The sequence below is a fragment of the Ambystoma mexicanum genome, chromosome 6p (genome assembly GCF_040938575.1).
Source record: "Ambystoma mexicanum isolate Mex_15411 chromosome 6p, UKY_AmexF1_1, whole genome shotgun sequence".
Taxonomy (NCBI): domain Eukaryota; kingdom Metazoa; phylum Chordata; class Amphibia; order Caudata; family Ambystomatidae; genus Ambystoma; species Ambystoma mexicanum.
Window position 1 is genome coordinate 594,820,723 of NC_090935.1, and position 22,009 is coordinate 594,842,731.

Sequence of the window (22,009 nt, forward strand, 5' to 3'; positions counted from 1 at the left end):
TTGTACTGTAACATTTATAATTTTAAACAATTTTGTATGATTTCTGGGATGAGTGTCAACAATTAAACTTGTGTACTTTTGAAGTGAATCCCAAAAGCTACAGAAAGACTTATGTTGTGTCTCTGTGTGCTCCTTTTAGTTGCCTAGTCATGTTCTGCCTTCTTATGACACGCGGGCCATCCGCAGGTCCCAGCTTGCCCTTTCTTGACTGTTGCTGGCCCATCCCGCTACCATGTTGTCTGCCTTCTTTCAACACACCAGCACATTCTGATGTCCAGCTTTAGCTTTGACACACCTCTTCAGTTCCTATTCAGCTTTTGTCTGTACGTGATCTGCTTTCCATTGACACATATGCCCTTCATTGTCTTCATCTTTGCCCATGCCCCTTCGGATCCATTTCTCCCTTTTATCTGTATATGTTTTGCCTTCTTATGACAAGAGGGACCATCAGGCTCAGCAGTCTTTGCGATTCAGGTGGATAGATTTAATGTTAAAAGCCTGACCCTATAAGGTGCAGTATGTGCAACATAGGAGAATCACTCTGCTTTCTTAAGCCAGATCCTGTGTCATTGAAGCTCCATCTTCTATGGCTCTTGCTGCACCTGTTCTGTGTGAGTGAAGCTTGCCTTGCTGTGCCCCTTGCTGTACCTGCTTCATATGAGTGAACCTTGCCTTGCTATGACCCTTGCTGTACTTGTTCTGTAAGAATGAAGCTTGGCCTGCTGAGCACATGCTGTACCCATTCTGTGTGAAAGAGGTTTCCCTGCTGTGGCCATGCTGTTCCTTTTGCATAGGAGGGAAGCTTCCCCTGATGTGGCTCGTGCTGTACCTGTTACATGTGAGGGAAGCTTGCTCTCTGTAGCACGTGCTGCGCCAATGCTGGTTGAGGTAGGCCTTTCCTGCTGTGGCTCATGGTATACCCGTTCGGTCTGAGTGCATATTGCTGTACCTCCTCACCTCCCCCTTATTCTCTGCCACCTTCTCCACACGCCTTCTGATATTTATCCTACACCTTCCTTGATCCCCTAAACCCACTCCTTGCTGATCCTGATGCATACCCTCACCATTTCCTTATTCTCCTTCATCTCCTGCTCGCGTCTCCTGATGTTCCACCTAACCACCTACTCATTCTCCTTTACCTCCTGCTCTTTGCTCATGATTGTTTCCCCTCGATGCCCTTTTAATTCTCGTTATATCACCCTCTCACCTCACCATCTCTTTATCCTCCTGTTGTCGGCTGATCGCCCCTCTCCAGCCTCCATCCTCCTTCTCCAACCTCTTCTTTTCTGGCCTACATCACTCTCCCAAACTGCTCCTTCTCCAAACACCCACAATCTGCCTGTAATAAGGGTCCCTTCTGTACAGGCTAAGCTCCACCCCCGGGACATCTTGTATTTTTGTCTTCCTGCTTGTGATCTGGGAAACAGATGGCTCATACAGAGGCTGCTTTGCTCTTCTTCCATGCCTGCAGTAGTGGGTTATCTTGCAGAGACCTGTTCTGTGGGAGGTGTGAAATAAGCTGGGACACTGCTGCTGGTGGCAAAGTCAGATTGCAAAATTGCCCGGGGTTAAATGCTGCATCCATGCTTTGACGAGCCTCGCACCGTGGAGATACTCGAATGCCTGATTGCTTTTCCTTCATCTGGGGAGCCTTGTTTTGCAAGGGGGTTTGGAGGATAGGTGGAACATAGACTCCTAACATTACCTTGGCTCCAGATATCCTGCCCATATGTGGAGATCTTCCAACATGGACAGGTGCACACACTTGTTTAAGGTGGCAAGCCCCAGCCTCATTATTCGGACATTGTGGGTTAAGACAGGGGATCTTCCCCATCCTGGGCTGAGGATTGCACAGCATGAAGTGGGAGAATGGAAGACCAGGCTCCCGTCCTTCACCTCTCGCGCTTGGCCTAGAGGGTCACGGCCCAGACACCCGCCGCGAGAAGAGTTTGTCCATTTACCAGACGACCAGGTACCCTGGTACAGGAACATACGGATGTGTCCACCTGCCTGCCCAGCAGCCCGCACTGGCCATGCCGACACCTGCGGCTCGGATCAGCTAGACTAAAAACCACACGTCGTTAGAGATGCCATGACGACCTAGACAACGGGAAGCACATCTGTACAAATATACACACTTAACATTTCCACACCAATCTACACGAAGAACATACTCAGTGCTCTGACGTAGGCGACAGGCATATTCACGGACGTGCATCTTTATTATTTTTACATAGGCTTTCAGAACGCAGAAACGCAAGACGCATCATGAACTCATCTATAACGCTTGCTCACGCTTCTCTTGAAACCCGTTACCACCATGAGAGGTATAATGGAAACACGATACTGGTCATGGAAATATATGCCATTATAACCCAAAAGCACCTATGCACCAAACAGACTACTTAAGCACCAGGCCCGAGTAGGCCTCAAACAAGAGCTCCCGTGGACATTAACAAAGCAAGAGTCAGGTTGCTGATCCTGCAGAAAGAACCCGGTGGAGCAACCAGCCAAGGTCGCAATGTTGCAAACCCACATCCAAGAACAAATCATCAAAGGCACGATGTTGCAACCTCGCACTCCGCGCCTCAACGATAAAGGCACGCCGGCAAATTAAACCAGACGCGCAGTAGAAAAAACAATATTAATTGTGCAGAATTCTGCCTCTTTCACGGTCCCTCCCCACGTGACCAAGCCGAACCTGACGAGATGCCAAAACCCAGGAGAGAAAAGGCGTCTGGGTCCCTCACTACGAGACACAGGCCGATACACTTGAAAGGCTCAATGGACATCTGCTACAGTGGGAGCGGTCAGCCTTCCACCTATGAATAAATCCTCACATTGTCTGCACGTACCCATATTGAAACATTGTTGCAAACACAGGTACACCGAGAGCTGGGAACAACGGTGGTCCCAGGCTGGGAAGCTCACGGATGCACCAATCAGAACATGGGGCTCTTATCTCAGACGTCAGTAATACTAGCCAATCCTCAGGAGTCTTCATGTAACAATTCTTATGTATCTAATTGTAGGGACAACCCAGATATACCACCTGACTACACCTTGTCCACTAATATCATTCTCTATATGTGTACTGTACTAACCCTACCACTCGAGCAACCAATTAAGAGTGGCGATAGGTTTTTTGTTAACTTTCTGAAGTGACGCAAGTAGCGCGTCATAATGTAGTAAAAAGGGCCTGCGAGCCCCACGATTGTGTGTGTGTCAGGACGAACGCGTACGCTCCTTGACCCATCCCTGCCGTTTTGTCTAAATAAACAGCAGAGTCACCTTGCTCCTTGTGTGTGTCTCATACTCTATCTCGCCTGGGATATACGGGAGGAGTTGGGGCCTCCCTGCCCGGAGGTCTGCGGACGGCCCGGCCGACCCCGGCAGAATTTCCCCCCGACAAGTTGGAGGCACTGCTGAGATCTGTTTAAGATCAACTTTTATTTTTAGTTTTTCCAGGCACTCCCATTGCGAGGAGGCCCGGCGGCGCGGCCCCCTCTGCCGTTGCCCCCTTCTGAGGACTACAGGACCATCGCGGAGCTGCGAGAAGACCGGACAGCGCAATCCGGATATTGGCCCTCGGGAGCCGGTTGAGAAGTATCCCGCCCGCGGTCGGCGAGTGTCCAGACGTGGTCCAGACGAGGGGAGGTGGCGAGCCGCTTGGAGGGGTGCACGCAGTCGAGCGGCCCTGCATCGAGAGAACTTGGTGAGCATGACACGCACAACAAGCAATGCGAAATTGTGAGGGAGGGGGAGGAAGTAAATAAGGGAGGAGGGAGGTATTGTACAGATGTGCGGCGAAGGTTTAACTGAGTGTTGCCAATGGAATGAATGGTAGCGAAACGAGTGCGAGAACAGTCGGCTAACGTTACGCGAAAGAGGGGGGCGGGGCACGAAAACATCACGTGCAGCCGCTCGTAAGACACTGATGGCCTAAATTGCGACTACGTGTGAGGGTGGGTGTGTGTGGTTTCCTACGACTTGACATTTATTGATCAATGAGTAGATGAGGTTTCCTATTGTTCGAGCAAGAAACTCGATAGGTAGATGACGTTTCCCTGTGGGCGGTAGCTAGTTACATAGTTGCCCAAAACGGAAGATAATTGGCTGGTTAAGCCCTCCTGTTGAGGGGCGTATCACACGCGAGGCGACGCAGCGTGCGCAGTCCGGTTATATTATTGATGAGATTACCTTGTTCCAGGAGAGACAGGAAGACAGCTGTAGGGTTAGCGGGGTAGATTGCAAGTGTATTTTGAACTTAAAGAATATAACAAGAATATACCAGTAGCTCGAAGAAATCGGTGACGTCACCAATAGGGTTTTAATAGGATATCGCGTGCATAAGGAACTTTGGGTTGAGAGTGGGGAGGAAGAGAAAGATGATAAGGGAGCAGACACGGAGATAACGGATAGACTAGAGGATCGGAAAAGGAGAAGGGGAAAGGGGCGTGGCTGCGCACGGAGAACGCCGGCCACGGCAAGTGTAAAAGGGGGAGAGAACGGAGAAACAGGACGACTGTATAAGATCGTCGTAAGGGGTACGCAGCCGCAGGGGGCTGCGTGCGCTTCGGCCGCAGGGGGCCGTAGGGGAAGGAATATAATATAACATCATATTTATTATTATTGCATAATCTGTCAAGGGATTGTCGTAAGTCCCCACACTTGCGGGGCAAGGTAAGCAATACGAGGTTGTATATTGTAAACTGCTGGTAAAGAGAAGGGTAACAAGGGGAGGGCCACTATGTCATACGGGAGAGGGTCGGGAGGGTGGGGGAACACCCTCACTACCCCATTACAACACATATGCACCACACTGCCACCACATAGGGAGAAATTAATTAAGTACAGCATAGAGTGGACCCAGGGGACGGACAACAAAATGTTAACACCATGGCCGCCTAATGGTAGTTTCGATCCATATGCCCAACATTCACTACTAAACCATCTGCACAATACATACAAGGGGAAGAAGTTGGCAAACCATGTGGAGGTGTTTAACTTATGGAGGATGTTCCAGGGGTCCCGACCAGGACCAAATGGAATGTTCACTATGGGGGAAACACCGGAAGAAAAGGAGATTAAGAAAGAAGGAACGGATGGGGAAAAGGGGTGCGAAAGCACAAAGAATACGGGGAACGGAGGACAGGGAGGAGAAAAGATTGATAAATCAAACGACATAAAAAAGGAACGGAACAATGAGACACCCATAACACCGGGAGTGAAAACAGAGGGAGGAGGGTTGTACCCTTTAAAAGAATTAGGAGAAATAGAAGGACAGTTCAGGGCGGCTGAAGGATACTCGAACCCGGCATACAGCCCTCCACCATATGTGGCTCATAGGAAGATACCAATGGGGGAAGAAAGGATTGGAGAAGAGCAGACTGTAGAGATAGGAAACGATGAGTGGGTAGCTGCACAGATATTATTGAAATTACGAGGCTCACTAACTGGAGAAGAAAGGGAGGCGGTAAGGAGAACAGACGAGGATAGTGCCAGAAAGAGTGAAATGAGGGAAGAGGAGCTACTATGGCAGAAGGAAGAGATTTTGGAGGAAAAATTAGCAAAACTAAGGGATGAGCAGAATGAATTGATCAAACAACTTGAGAGGGAGGAAAGAGAGAGAGTGAGGAAAAGGAAAGAAGGTAAGAACGAATTGGAAAAATTAAGGGAACGAAATGAGGAGCAAAAGAGAGAAGCTGAAAGGGTAAAAGCAGCAGCAGATAGGGTATCAAGAGTAGTGCTGAGGGAGAAGAAGAAGGAAGAAGAAGAAAAGGAAAAGGAAATGGAAATATGGAGGAGGAGGGTACTATCAGAGACAGCTAAGAAATATGAAGAGGGGAAGGTAATAGAGAGTATAGTAGAAAGAGAAAGGGTGAAATGGGAAAGGAAGAAAGAGGATGAAAGAATATTGGAACAGATGAGCAACGAAGTAATGGAGGAATTGAAAAGAAAAAGGGAGGAAAATAGTAGGGAAATGGAGGAGAGAAGTGAAGGGGGAAGAGAAGGGAGGAGTAGGGAGAGTGAAAGATGGGGAGATGTATATAAAAGTAGAGAGGTAGCAACAACATCAGCACTAGGGGGAACAGTTGGTAACAACGAAAGGGGAGAAAGAGACTTAATAGACTTAAAAACAGTAACAATAAAAGGAAAAAAGGCAGAGTGGGGGGTGCCATTTATGAATGACTTTTGCAGTGAGGAGGAAGAAGGAGTGGAGAAGGATGGAAGAAAGAGTGAAAGGGAAAGCTTAGATAAGCTATACCTCACTAGAACAAACATAGATTCGCCCTGGATGAGTAAAAGATGGGAGGAGCTGGAGAGAAGTAAGGAGGGAGTGAAAAGAATAGGGGAAACACAAACCCATGAAACCACGCCACCCACATCTCCATCACGCCCTCCCACGTCACACCATACATGTTCAACCACCGCACGCTCACTGCACAGAATAAAGCTTGCGCCCTTCATGAACGAAATTACACCTTATGCATGTCGGCTTAGGGACCTCCCTAGTCGCAGGCAAGACAGACAAATAGACATACCCATATTGAACACAGGAAATGACGAAAAAAGGGGAAAGGAAGAAGAGGGAGGTAGGAGCAGAGGTAGTAAGGAAGAATTTGAAGTAGTAAAGGAAACGGGGGAAGAGGAGGGGTGTGAAGACTCAATATTATGGAGCGTAAAGGGTGACACGAGACAGAATTTAATGCCACTGTTGGAGAGAGGAGGGGTTAGACCACAGTATGTACCTTGGAAACATACGGATAAAGAAAATATAAAATGTAGGCTCCCATCACTAAGTGGAGGTGCGGGTAAGTGGATATATGAAATGGAAAAACACACCGCAGGACAGAAATTAGCAGTAGGAGATGTGAAGGGCCTGTTAATATCAATATTAGGGGATAGAGCGGATGACATTTGGAAAAGAGCGGGATTCCATGGGGTAACAATAACGAACACATCGCATGATGGGGCACCATTTGCAAACTGTAGACATGCGCTATGGCAGGCACTGAGAGTGCAGTACCCAGACACATCAGACATAGGAGCCATTACTTCCCGTAAGATGGGTGAAAATGAGGACCCTGTTGATTATATCCAGGATATTCAAGAGAAGTGGCGCATGGAAACTAGAGAACAATGGGACAAAACACCAGCCATATTTTACCATATACTAGTACAAGGGCTCCCAGAAGGGGTTCAGAAACAACTAAAGAAAGTAGTGGGGATGGAAGCAAAACCATGGCCAGAAATACAACTGACTATAGTACATCACTGCAGGACATGGCAAGGAAAAATGAAACAAAAGGAAGAGGATAGGAAAACAGAAGAGGCCAAACTAGTACAGAAAAAACTTACTAAATACACAATGGAAGGGGCACTAATAACTACGCCCACACCAATGGCCCAAAGCCCAACGCAAGTAGTGGCTGCACAAGATCCCGCCCAAATAGCGCCTCCACAAGGTGTAATACAGCAAGTGCCGCCTCTGCAATTACACGCACCAAACATGGGAGGAGGGTACCCCATGCAAGGAACTGGGTATTATAGTTATAACAGAGGGAGAGGAGGGTTTATGAGGGGGAGAGGATACGGATATAATACCCAACAACAGGCTGGGGGACTTAGAAATTACTACCCCACAGGGCAACCCGTATACCAGGACAACACAGGGAGCTTCCCATGGCAAAGCAGGGAACCACCCGTGTGTTGGAGCTGCGGACTATTAGGACACATGTCACGTACATGTAGGGTCAGGCCAGGAACACCAGCATGGAATGAACAAGCACAACCTAGGACATTACAAGAACAGCAGGGCATACAACAACAGCAGATGTCACAAAAAGGGAGTGACCCACAACAACAAACAACACAACAGCCACAAACCTATTCACTGCCACAACAACAAATAACACAGCAACTGCCACCGCCACAACAACAAGTAGCGTTAATACAACCACCACCCCAAACTCAACAAACGCAATTGGGTAGGGTGACGGTGTTGGGACACAACCCTTACACAGGGAATGGCCAATCATTGTACCCCCAATAGGCCAGCCCACAGACGGCCTTGGTGTGTCCCATCCTGTCAGTAACACCTAATAGTGCGGAGGAACCACGCATAGAGGTAACGATAGGTGACAAAAAAATATCATTTCTTGTTGACACCGGGGCAACCCGGTCTTGCATAAGGGAAGGTAAATTTAAGATGTCAGGCGAAGCCATGAACACCCAAGGATTTTCTGGGGCTAAAGGGTTGGTTCCATTTACTGATAACGTTCCATTATCTATTGGAGATTATGATCTGTCAGTCCCACTTTTGTATTATAGTGCCTCACCAGTAAATATACTGGGGAGAGACATAATGAACAGGTTGAATATGACGATCTCCTTTACAGAGGATGGCATAATTTGCTCTACTCCAGGGATTAACATGCTCGCAGCACGACAGATTTTGCAAGCATACTGTGGACAGACAGCGATTAGGGCGGAGCCAGTAGATGGCGAGCTATTCCAGTATGGAACAGACATGGCATTTGCATGGATGCCAGGGATAGAAGGGAAAATATGGAGGAGGCCAGCAGCCTATCTGTTCCGACCAGAAACACCAGTTAATGAACTGGAAGGGAAGGTGTTTGTAATGGACATTGAGAGCATTATTGCAACAGCTGATTATGTTGCTGTGCACGCCCAAGATAAAGAAGGGAGAGCATGGAGGGCGGTGATAGCACTAGCAGAAGGATGTAGGCTGACCCAGGTGTCAGATGAAGAGCTGTTCTCAGAAGAAAAGGAAGAAGATGAAATGGTGTTCATGATGAGTGTAGAAATATGGCTAAGAGTGGCTCACAAACAAGTAGCACAGAAAATTGCAATGGCACTTGAGGCACCCGCAGGCACCCCAGTCCCATTTTTTAAGGAGGATATGTCAAAGGTGCCCAAATCATTATGGACTATTAGCCCTTATGACGTGGGATGCATAAAAAGCATAGGGGGTGTAAGGATAAAATTGAAAAAAGGTGCCATACTACCAAGAGTGAAACAGTACCCATTGTCAAAAGAGGCAGATGAAGGCATATATGAAACCATAACGGCCCTTATAAACAATGGCATATTGGTCCCCTCAGAATCACCATGTAACACAGCTGTGTACCCGGTGCGCAAGGCTAAAGGGGGGTCTTGGCGCTTCATACAGGACCTCAGACCCTTAAACAACATAGTAGAAGCAGAGTATCCAGTAACAGCAAACCCGGCCACAATATTGTGTGGCATTCCAGCAGAAGCATCACGATTTACAGTGATTGACCTTAAAAATGCTTTTTTCTCAATACCATTACACCCAGACTCACAAGATTTGACAAGCTTCACTTACCGAAATACAAAGTGGAAACATACCAGATTACCACAGGGGTATTGTGAATCACCCTCAATTTTCAATAGAATAATACAGATGGATTTGGGTAACGTTGAGGTGGAAAGCACAGTGTTACAGTATGTGGATGACATAATAATTTGCAGTACAAACGAAAGTAAATGTAGAGAGGACTCCTTAAAAATGTTGACAATATTGGCTGAAAAGGGGTACAAGGTAGACATGGAAAAGATACAATACTGTCAGGAACAGGTACTTTACATTGGCCAACTGATATCCCAACATGGAAGAAGGATTGCACCACAAAGAGCACAGGCCATCTCAAGCACTCCCGTGCCACAGACTGTGAGAGAACTGCAGCAATTTCTGGGGCTGTGCAACTACTGTAGAGCATGGGTATTTGATTACAGCTCATACATAGGACCCCTGCTTGAGGGTTTGAAGGAAGCAAATAAAGGGGAGAAAAAGTTGGGATGGACTATGGAAATGAGGGAGGCATTTGACGAATTGAAAGACGCGATATCAACGGCTCCAGTACTGGCATCCCCAGACTATGAGCGACGCTTTTTTATATTTTCACATTGCGACTCAGCAGTGATGAAGGCAGTATTGGCACAAAAAACGAGCATGGGATATAAACCAGTAGCATTTTACAGCGGACACTTAGACCCTGTGATGTTAGGCCACTTCCCTTGTGAACAAGGTCTCGCTGCAGCTGCCTTTGCAGTAGAAAAAGCATCAGCAATAACTATGGGGTGTCCAACTACACTGTTTGTGGAACATGCACTATTTGCGATATTGAACAAACCTAAGTCCACACTAACGACACAGAGGGCATCAGGTTATGAGATTATTTTGTCTAAGGCTGAACTAGCAATTGTTAGATGTAGCACGGTTAACCCTGCAAGGTTCCTAGCAGAAGTAATTGAAGAGGGAGATTACGCCCACGACTGCACCCAAATAACTAAAATGTACTCATGTACTAGAAAAGTTGAAGAAAACGCACTAGAGGGAGGTGAGCTTTTGTTTATTGATGGGTCATCAACTATTGATCAAGGAGATGGGATACGAAGGACTGGGGCAGCAGTAGTAAAAATGATGGAGGCACCGGTGTGTGTGGCTATGAAGTGTGTACAATTACCACAGCACTACTCTGCTCAAGCCGCGGAACTGGTTGCACTAATATTGGCATTAAAGGAAAGTTTTAATAAAAGAGTAACCATATATTCCGACAGTGCATATGTTACATCCACTGTCCACTCAGGGTTATCAAAATGGAGAAGAAGAGGGTTTAGGAGAGCTGATGGCACTCCAGTACAACATGCCCTATTGTTGGCTGAACTAATTGAAGTAATAAACGACCCCCAAGAACTAGCCCTAGTCAAGTGCACCGCACACACCAATGGAGAAGACTACGTATCAAAAGGGAATGCAGCAGCAGACGCACATGCGAAATATGCTGCATACTTTGGTGAGATATGGAACCCCACAGACTCACAGAGAGGGAGAGGGAGGGGAATAGCTAGGGAGATGTTAATAAAAGAAGGGTACACCCATCTCCCAGCCACACAGATTATGGAACTACAAGCGGCTGCACCAATGGCCGAAAAAGAAGTATGGGTAAAAAGAGGATGTACAATGTCCCCAACCGACGCACTATGGCGCCAGGGTGGCACGGGGAAAGTTGTAATACCGTTGGCACTGTTAAATACCGCCCTGAGCCAATTACATCACCCTGCACATACAGGCAAGGAAATAATCGCAGCACGAATTAGAGAAGATTGGTTTTGTCCTGAGTTAAACTCTCATGTGTCAAATTTTATCAGCAATTGCCTCACATGTCAACAGTTTACGGCCGGTCATACTCTAAAAGTGATAAGAGGTACCATACCCCGGCCAGAAGGACCCTTTCGGCACCTTCACATTGACTATGTTGATATGATCAACATATGTCAAGGTAATAGGTATATGATTGTAGTAGTATGCCCATTTTCTAGGTGGATTGAAGCAGGGCCCTGTTCACACCCTGATGCGTTTAGAGCAGCCAAATTCATAGTAAGGGAGGTCTTCCCCAGGTGGGGAGTGTGCGAGGTGTTAAGATCAGACAACGGCCCACATTTCGCAAACGAAATGTTCCAACATATCACATCCCTGCTGAACATTAAACACAAATTTGCATGTGCATACCACCCACAGGCTAATGGCGTATGTGAACGCCTGAATGGCTTATTGAAGGAGGCAATTGCAAAAATACAACAAACAACAAAGAAAAGTTGGTTGTATTGCCTTCCGTTAGCTTTATTTGAACTTAGAAATAGGCCAGGGTCCGACCACCACCTCACCCCTCACGAAGTGGTTACTGGACGTCAAATGCGCCTTCCCCTAACCCCAACGTCAAGGGCATTCACCGACCACGAAAGTTCAGCGAGTGTGTTAGGTGATGAAATGTATCAATATGTGTCTTCTTTGATTACTAGTGTCGTGTTTGTGTCTCAACAGCTCGAGCGCACACGGGGCGGGTCTACCAGCAATCAAGAAAAAGGCGCAAGTACAGAATTGGGAAAGGAGAACTTGTGCAAACTTGCCAAAGGTGACCACCTGCTACTTCGCAATTTCAATAGAAAGTGGAACGAGAAGAGGTTCACTGGCCCCCATCTGGTAGAGGACGTATCAACAAGAGCAGTAAAACTAAAGGATAAGCGTGCCTGGAACCACCTACATGACGTAAAGATCTAAAAACTGCAGACCCGCCCCAGCGCCAACGACAGGTCCATTGGAAGAACAGCAACAACATCCCCGACAGCGGAAGAAAGTTCCACCACAGACAACGACCCAATTGTTCCCTCGGAGACAATAACTGACGAAGAAGGGGGTGATCCCCATACTGCCCACCCCATGGTCACACGCTCAAAGAGTAAAAATACTTCCGCCATCTGAGCGCAAACCCCCCCCCCCATTGACTGCTAAGTACAGTTGTAACTAAAACTGAAGGACATTGCTTGCACCAATACACATGTAAACACGTGAATGTTCTCCTTTTTTCTCTCGCACATACAGGAACTGCGTAATATTGTATTGTTAAGAAAAAGCTAATTAACAAGTTCAGTGTACAGGCGTAGATGGTGCTGCCAGACGATAACTACCCAGAAGAATTGTCACACCAATTTGTATACGAAATAAAAAGGCCAACATACCTAAAAAGGAGAAGGGTACGTGTCTACTACACAGCCTTCCTCCTGGCCATAGAATATTACATGCCCCACCTCCGCCCATACTTGCCGGTCCTAAGAGACCGATCACTTAGAGTAGCGTGGGAGCAGCTCTTCGCCTGGGCACTGAATGACTACTTGATAGGGAGAGCTTAAAGGAAACAAAACTAACATTTAATAACGAGCACTTTTGAGAATTTTTAGGCGGGCAACTTTAACGTCGCAAGAAAACGCTGCCAGGACTGCAGCAAGGTAAGAGCAAAATGCCGGTGAGATTAGCATATGTAATAAAAATAATAGGGATTTTTATGATCACCGGGTTCTTGGCTGCCTCTGTCTGGCAGTACAGCTATGCTATCGATTTTATTGCTGCACCCAAACCTAATATACCCCCGTTCCCTGCTGCAACAGGTGTTACGTCAGGTGGTAATAGTAATTTTGCACCCAAGCAAAATAGAGTTAAACGCAGCACATACTCAGACAATAAAGGTATTGATAATTATGTACAAGATTCAGCACACGTCGCAAACAACATATGGTACCAGCACATGACCCGTATTGGTAAGCAGACAACCGAGGATAGCTGTTACGTTTGCTCATTAATACCATACGCCATGAGCGCTTCACGAACATTTGTTGCCACAGAAATAGATGAAAAAACAGCACAGTGCATAATATATTTGGCCCTGTTCCAAACGAAAGGAAGATTTCAAGGAACAGTAGTGCACATGACATGGAAAACACGAGACTCATACCCATATGAAAACAACTTCCTCAAGACCTATCTGAGTTATCACAAGACCAGTTTACATGCTGAAGCATTCAGGTACATAACAAGTGGCCCTGCAAAAGGAGAAACAAAGAAGGTAACACTGCAGTATCTACCATGTGATTGGTACGCCACTGAAGTTCCGGGTAAACAAGGATGCTGGGAGAGGCCACTACTGACGATAACAGGAAAGGTGTATCTGGGCAACAGCTGGGAGATAGGAGTGATTGGCAGCAACATGGTAACAAAAGAAACTATCTCAACTATCGAGACACACAATCATCGATGTTGGACGACGTGGATCAAGTATGTACCAATGCTCACGTGGGTAGAAGAAGATGAAGACCCAATAACTATACTACCATTGACTGCGCCCAAAGTATGCTACCAGCATAAAGGAGAGGTGGACGTAGGATATAACACCAATTGTGCAAGCGTGATGGAGTTACCTGAGGGGGGAGCGGGAACAGCAGTAATAATGGACCATTATTGGGCCTGCGGAGAAAAGGCATATCATACACTGCCTCCCCTGTGGAATGGTGTGTGCACAATGGTACACGTCAATGTACCATCACTAGTGGTACCTAAGAAGAATGTCGATGTGGCGAAATTTCCTAAAATGGATGAAGGGGATAGGAGAAGAAAGAGATCTGCACCACTTCAGAAGGAGCAAGAGAACAGGACCAACAGCAATGATACTGTCCTAAATAGGAGAAAAAGACAAGGAGAGCCACTGACAGGAAATTACCTGTGGGGAAGGTCGGAAACGGAACTAACATCAATACCGCCAGAACACAGACTATTCAGCAGAGCAGCAATGTTCTTCTCCTCAATAATACATCCGGGACTGCAGGCATACGCAAACGCAAAATGGCTCCAAATAACCAGATGGGAACTAATGATGACCATCAATTCAACAGTAAATGGGTTCAACGCAATTAAAGAGGAGCTGCGAGCTGTAAGGATGGTAGCACTCCAGAACAGATATGTATTGGACCTTCTCACAGCAATGGAAGGAGGAGTTTGTGCAAAGATAGGACAATCTTGCTGCACGTTCATACCTGCCAACGATGCTGACAATGGTACACTGACAGAAGCAGTTTCACAATTGGCCCAGATGCACTCCAAAATGATGGACGAAAGTAACGGTGTAGACAAGGATAAGAGCTGGTTTTCACTATTATGGTCATGGATGCCATCTTGGCTGTCAGATGGACTGAAAATAATAGTGGGGTGTACTATTTTGGCTGGAGCTACTCTGATCATAATTAGATTTTGGAAGGCCCGGAAGGCACGCACGACTGACGAGTTGCTGGAAATGGTGGGAATGCACCCCTTAATGCCAGCAGATGACGGCCAGCATACAGGTGTGATAATACAAGAAAGGGAGAAGTTGCGCACCCAAATCATCACCAATCATCTAGACCCACCATCAGTGAAGATCGAGAACCCAAGGAACCCCAGGAGCTACATAGGAAGATGGGTATACTGTACTCCTGGAGGAACATGTGAATATATGTATTGGTCATTTGAAGATCATGTAAACCATTATGGACATCTCGGAGGGATAACTAAGATATGGAGGGTAAGAGGAGATAACGAGAAGGATATGTTTGTGGTCGACAAGTCGACCAGAGGGGGGACTGAAGTGGGAGAATGGAAGACCAGGCTCCCGTCCTTCACCTCTCGCGCTTGGCCTAGAGGGTCACGGCCCAGACACCCGCCGCGAGAAGAGTTTGTCCATTTACCAGACGACCAGGTACCCTGGTACAGGAACATACGGATGTGTCCACCTGCCTGCCCAGCAGCCCGCACTGGCCATGCCGACACCTGCGGCTCGGATCAGCTAGACTAAAAACCACACGTCGTTAGAGATGCCATGACGACCTAGACAACGGGAAGCACATCTGTACAAATATACACACTTAACATTTCCACACCAATCTACACGAAGAACATACTCAGTGCTCTGACGTAGGCGACAGGCATATTCACGGACGTGCATCTTTATTATTTTTACATAGGCTTTCAGAACGCAGAAACGCAAGACGCATCATGAACTCATCTATAACGCTTGCTCACGCTTCTCTTGAAACCCGTTACCACCATGAGAGGTATAATGGAAACACGATACTGGTCATGGAAATATATGCCATTATAACCCAAAAGCACCTATGCACCAAACAGACTACTTAAGCACCAGGCCCGAGTAGGCCTCAAACAAGAGCTCCCGTGGACATTAACAAAGCAAGAGTCAGGTTGCTGATCCTGCAGAAAGAACCCGGTGGAGCAACCAGCCAAGGTCGCAATGTTGCAAACCCACATCCAAGAACAAATCATCAAAGGCACGATGTTGCAACCTCGCACTCCGCGCCTCAACGATAAAGGCACGCCGGCAAATTAAACCAGACGCGCAGTAGAAAAAACAATATTAATTGTGCAGAATTCTGCCTCTTTCACGGTCCCTCCCCACGTGACCAAGCCGAACCTGACGAGATGCCAAAACCCAGGAGAGAAAAGGCGTCTGGGTCCCTCACTACGAGACACAGGCCGATACACTTGAAAGGCTCAATGGACATCTGCTACAGTGGGAGCGGTCAGCCTTCCACCTATGAATAAATCCTCACATTGTCTGCACGTACCCATATTGAAACATTGTTGCAAACACAGGTACACCGAGAGCTGGGAACAACGGTGGTCCCAGGCTGGGAAGCTCACGGATGCACCAATCAGAACATGGGGCTCTTATCTCAGACGTCAGTAATACTAGCCAATCCTCAGGAGTCTTCATGTAACAATTCTTATGTATCTAATTGTAGGGACAACCCAGATATACCACCTGACTACACCTTGTCCACTAATATCATTCTCTATATGTGTACTATACTAACCCTACCACTCGAGCAACCAATTAAGAGTGGCGATAGGTTTTTTGTTAACTTTCTGAAGTGACGCAAGTAGCGCGTCATAATGCAGTAAAAAGGGCCTGCGAGCCCCACGATTGTGTGTGTGTCAGGACGAACGCGTACGCTCCTTGACCCATCCCTGCCGTTTTGTCTAAATAAACAGCAGAGTCACCTTGCTCCTTGTGTGTGTCTCATACTCTATCTCGCCTGGGATATACGGGAGGAGTTGGGGCCTCCCTGCCCGGAGGTCTGCGGACGGCCCGGCCGACCCCGGCAGAATTTCCCCCCGACAAGCAGGTGGTGGCACTCAGTCCCCAGGGCAACCCCACCCTCTACCACAAGGGTCAGGCAGGGGGCTTTGCCAAACTACACATACATTAATAAGTAAATTAGCCCCATATCAGCACTCAAATGGACTCCTGCAGAGAACCATTTTAGAATTAAACTTTTACTGAAACTGATATTGTGCCGCTGAGGCAATATCTTCTCTGAAAGGGAGCATAACCCGCACTGTATCACTGAACTATATAGTCAACAATGTAACTGAAAATTAAATCCCCATCTACATGTATCTATGTCCCGTGCCCGCTAGAGGTCTGTGGGTGCTCATGCATGTAATCCTACAAAGATGTGTCAGCATGTGCATGGAGTGTGAGAAGGCGCAGGTGTGTGCGTGTGTGTGCATTCATTAGGTTGTGCATGTGCTGAGGCATGTGCACACAGAGGCGTGTGTGTGTGTTTGTGTGCATGCATGGAGACGCAGAAGAGCAGGCAGGTGTGTGAGTGCATGTGTGCTTGAGTGTGTGTTGGCACCCGCACACGTGGCTGTGTTTGCAAGAAGTATACCTGTGCAGACTGTGAGAAGGTCCCTGCCTGGTTCTAGGGACCACACAGGGGGTGACTCAGGGAACACAAGCTTTACTTTAACCAGATTCCATTTCATTCACACAACATTAGATGCGTTTGTTCTGACACTCTTACAATCATGGGAGAAGCTGGCTATCACGTTCTGCATTGACAATATCACATTTCACACAGCTTGGCATCATTTCTGTGTGTTAACTAGCTTGGCGTCTCAGTACTAGTCCAGCAGTGTATGCTATGTTAATTCTGCATGTACGTTGCCACTGTCCACCTCTACAGTGTGGCTGTCAGTTTATAATTGCACTCATATTGGAAATGATTATTGGCAAAAGGCCACACAGGTGATTGTGTACACAATAGGCTCTGCTTGGATGCCTGTTGTAATCTCGGCTGCTCCTTTTCCTTCAAAGCTATCCATGTGGAGGGAGCTTGAGACATTCTCTTCCCTGGGCTGGATGTTTTTGGTCTCCACGATTCAACCATCGGCGGCTGCTGTCTACCTTTGGTAGATCGGTAGAAGACTGAAGACCCTGGCCTTCAAGTAGTTCCACCATTTTGTTTCTTCAGTCCTCTGAGTGCCATTGCACCATCACCGCAGTCCCCACCTTGTCACTGTTCAGATGTCTGTCCCCCTCTATATGGTGGTTTTGCAGTTGTTGGCACCAAACAGTTCCTCAGCATGCCACCTAACTTTTCAAAAATAATTTGCCTCTCCGCCTAAGTGAATGTGGGCTTGCTGACCTACATTTCAGGCCCCGTCCGTTTCCGTTTCTCACCTTGGGTGGCAGCAGAAAACTGTTGATTTTCAGTGCATTGGGGTTTGAAAAGATGGCTGCTACTCAGCTTCACATTTCTAAAATGACGCTATTTTCGGCTGTAATTATTCCACCATTTTTGGGAATAATGTTTGTGCAGTAATTCCATAAAACGGTAAATCTAACAAAAACCACAAAACATTTGGGGCGCATTATTTGTTGATAGTTCTTGGAGGAAATTACACCAGACGGAATTAACATTACAACCACGGCTCGTACTTCCATGCGGTCATAGTATGGAGGTAATTGATCTGGCCTTTAAGGCAGTAACAGTAATTCTGTCTAGTGGAATCACCCCCATTTGTACTGCCAAAATTGTAATAATGTCCAATATGTATTTTAAATAGTAGAGGCCTATGGGAAATGTGTCAAGACACCATTGAATCCAATGTAAATTTGATCTGGGCTGATATAATGATTGTAAACATGCATTAGCTTTGATTCCAATATGGAGTCAAGATGAAAAGCATTCTGGAAACAAGTGAACATTGGATTTCCAGCTACTGTGAAAGGCCATTTTCTGAGCACAGTGTGTGTTTTGCTGTCTGTTTGCGTGTTCACAGGCTCAGGTTTGTTTTGCATTATTTTCAGCAGCCGTGATGCTGGCTTCACATGGGAATGAAGAGTATTTACAAAAACTCGGTGAAGTTCAGATAACTGCATTGGCCGAGCAGTTCTCTGGAAAAATACTGAGTTGACATGACGAGGAAAGACACCAGAGAGGCAGAGAAATTCAAGTCACTTTTGTGTCCGGCTGGGCTGACAAACAGACGTGTTTGAAAATCCTGTTCCTGTGTGGAAAAGTGAGGCTCTCTTCTGACCTGGTGTGCCAGTGAAGCAATGGAGAAGGGATGAGGTATGATCAAACATTGCCAAAGGTGATGTCATTCTTTGACATTTCTGCTTTCTGTTGTTTTTTTCCTTTCCGTATTCTGATACGAGTTAATAAAGAGGGCCTGATAAGAGCCCATTTTACAAGATGTTTGAATTCCAAAGCACATGGCCTTCCTCCATAAAGGTAAAATATAGTTACATTTACTGATAAAAGTGGAAGATACGACATTTGAATAAAGAAGAAGCCACAAATCTAACACTTTGAAGAGGATGTGAAGTGTTATTACAAAAGACTGTTTGAACCTCATACTTGGTTAGTTCTGCAAATTTGGCCATTGAGGACGTGCATCTGATGGTGTGTTTTCTGTGGCAACCGTTCACATTTTTGCATTTTTGGAAAAGCTCAAGTTGTTAATGAAATAGAACATAAACATGTACCACACAAACGTATTACAGTCGCAACCTGGTGGAGTATAACAGATATTATTGACTCAAACCATGTGACTAATTCATGTTGTGTGAATAATCCTGAACGAGGGTGCACCAAAAATCATGTGTTCTTCAGAGCTGGATGAACTTCAACAGGAGCTCAAACTCATTTGTTTTTGGCTGACAGGTATCAGGGACTGAAGCTTATTTTTTCAGCTCCAGTCTAACAGGGAATCGAGAAAATTCCAGGAGTGCTGTCTACCCTATTGCAAGGTAAGGTCCCTCGCCGTGCATTACTGTGTTTGTAAAATAGCAGGAGCAGGACTCGAAAGCAGAACACTTTTAGGACAGAGCCTATTGGCATTTGATGGTGACTTTTTGTAACCGATACATTTGGCCGACCCAACTGCATCCAAGCACCCACAATATCTCTAATGAAGCAATAGATATTATAGAGGCCAAGAAAGATCAACAACAAACAAGTCCTAAATGCCTTAAGAGCAATGCGCTCCACAGACATGGCACAATGCTGAGAATCTCCGTTCATCCATAGATGTATATCTCCATTGCTCTGAAAAATTCAAAAGGAACTGCTGATTTTCTGAATGAAGACGAGGCTCGGTTTTTTTCAATTTTCAGGTACTGAGGGGCAAGCACATGAATACAATTAAAAGCCAGACAAAGTACCTCAAAGCATTCTCTACAACCCATGGAAGACTAATTCAGACCTTAAAAGCAGAGATACATTCTGTTTTACCGCTGGCAAAAACAAGATGACATGTGGCATTATGAACCAACTGCAATTGCTCAAGGATAACATTGAATTCATCAAGCCTCCTACCATCATTGCATGTTCTTCCTTAGGAAGGAAAAGCATTGTGTGATGAAGTTATCATAGCCTATAGAATACGCTTTTTACAATTGCATAATTTCATGCCTTAATACCCAGATCTGCCTGCCATTAGGCCTCTATTTTGTTAACCTTTTTGTAAAAGGTTAATTGGCGCCAAAAGAATATACGTGGAACGGGAAGGGAGACCTTGCTATACCATCCTGACTTATCATTTTTTGTGAACACTTCTTTCTTTTCTTGTGAACACTATCCCACACTGTTTTTTGGAACTTAGCTGTAAGGACTGGCAATATTTTTCTTTTAGTATCAGCCCTTTTTATTTGACAAGACACCACTAGTACTGCCTTATTATTATTTGATGGTCGTAGCTTGCTCCCATCTTAGATTTAGGTTTCGATTAGGCTTTTTTCTCACCCATTTATACAGTTTAATAAACACCCTTGAACTGTGATCACTTATGTCTGTATTGGGCACATTTTCTTTCGAAATTTAGAATCAGCTCAGCAGCTTGGACAAGCAAGCACTGGCTATTTCCCAAGTTACATCCTAAAAGAGACACACACACAGCCTCGTGTCTCTGCAGCCAGCATCTTAGCAACCTTCCTAACACATTTCTTTTGTTACCAGCATCAGAGCCTTCCTTATGCGTGATAGTACATTCTGAACTGAGAGACCAGGATACAGCAGCAGTTATCTTGAAAATCTGTGCCCACTTCAAAATCAGTTAAAGTGAGTAACAGAATAAAGCCCCCCTTTAAAGATTTGTTATCCGAATGATGTCTAATAGCCTGAAAAGCTAACTATTCATAAAAATGTACATACATGAAAATCAAACTAGGTATTTTGGGGCAACTGCTGCTATATTGAATTGGTTCCCTCTTTCTATGTTGGTCTAATTTCTGTTTTGCGACAGCTGCTGTTATTCATTTATTTATGTATTTATTTATTTGTTTCAGTTCATCAAGAACCTTTACAAAATATAAAATATTAAAACATTGATAAATACATATGCAGTTATACAAATATACAAATATGCATAAATAAGTATACATACACAAGTACTAGTTTTACCAAAGCATAACTTCATAATCTAGGTCCCAAATCCCCAAACCGCAATGCAGTAGGGAGTTATGAGTTAACTAATAGGTCCTGAGGCATAAACCAACAGCAAAACAAAACAAAACAAACATTCACCCATAACCAACGTATACCTTGCGGCATGATTTGTTCTTACCTATATACACATATCCTGATTTTGCATTCTCCATAGGTCTATGGGAAGGACCTCTTATCTCTTACTATTACTTCAGTACCAGCTGGTCTAATTAAAATTTAAATTGACACATCACCAAACTATCTGCGGAAATCATATCACCATCAACCAATTTCTGCGGGTTACTACATGTGGCCCATCTCACTATAGCTTTTTTCTATTTAAGATGACTACACGTTAATTCAGATGTTATAGTACTTTTCTCATCTCTATTATTAATTTCTCTGTACCTTTCTTATTCAGTATGGCACTCTAATCGTGGCCATATCAACTTCCAGACTTCATGTAATGCTATATGTAGCGTGGCCAAAGTCTGGTATCCACCCAATACTGGTAAAAACATTCCTCATTCAGCTAGACATACTCTCGGGCAACCCGGCTATCATGGATTATACCCAAGAAATGTAATGGGGGACACTTCAGATTAGTTCTAGATTTAATATAGAACAATCCTCTCTGTAGCAACAATTGGTTCTTCAAGGACAGTATACCCAATTCCAGTCTTGATGTAAGCCATAGGGGTAGACTGTGGTAGCTGTAATAATGTTCTCCAGAACTGTCCTTCTATGATATTTAGCCAGTCAATGTTCCTCATAGTGATTGCTTCCAGCCCGTACAAAATTGCAGGTATAAACTCTGTTTATATAGTTTAAGCACCCCTTCAATAGATTCCCCCGCCGTATG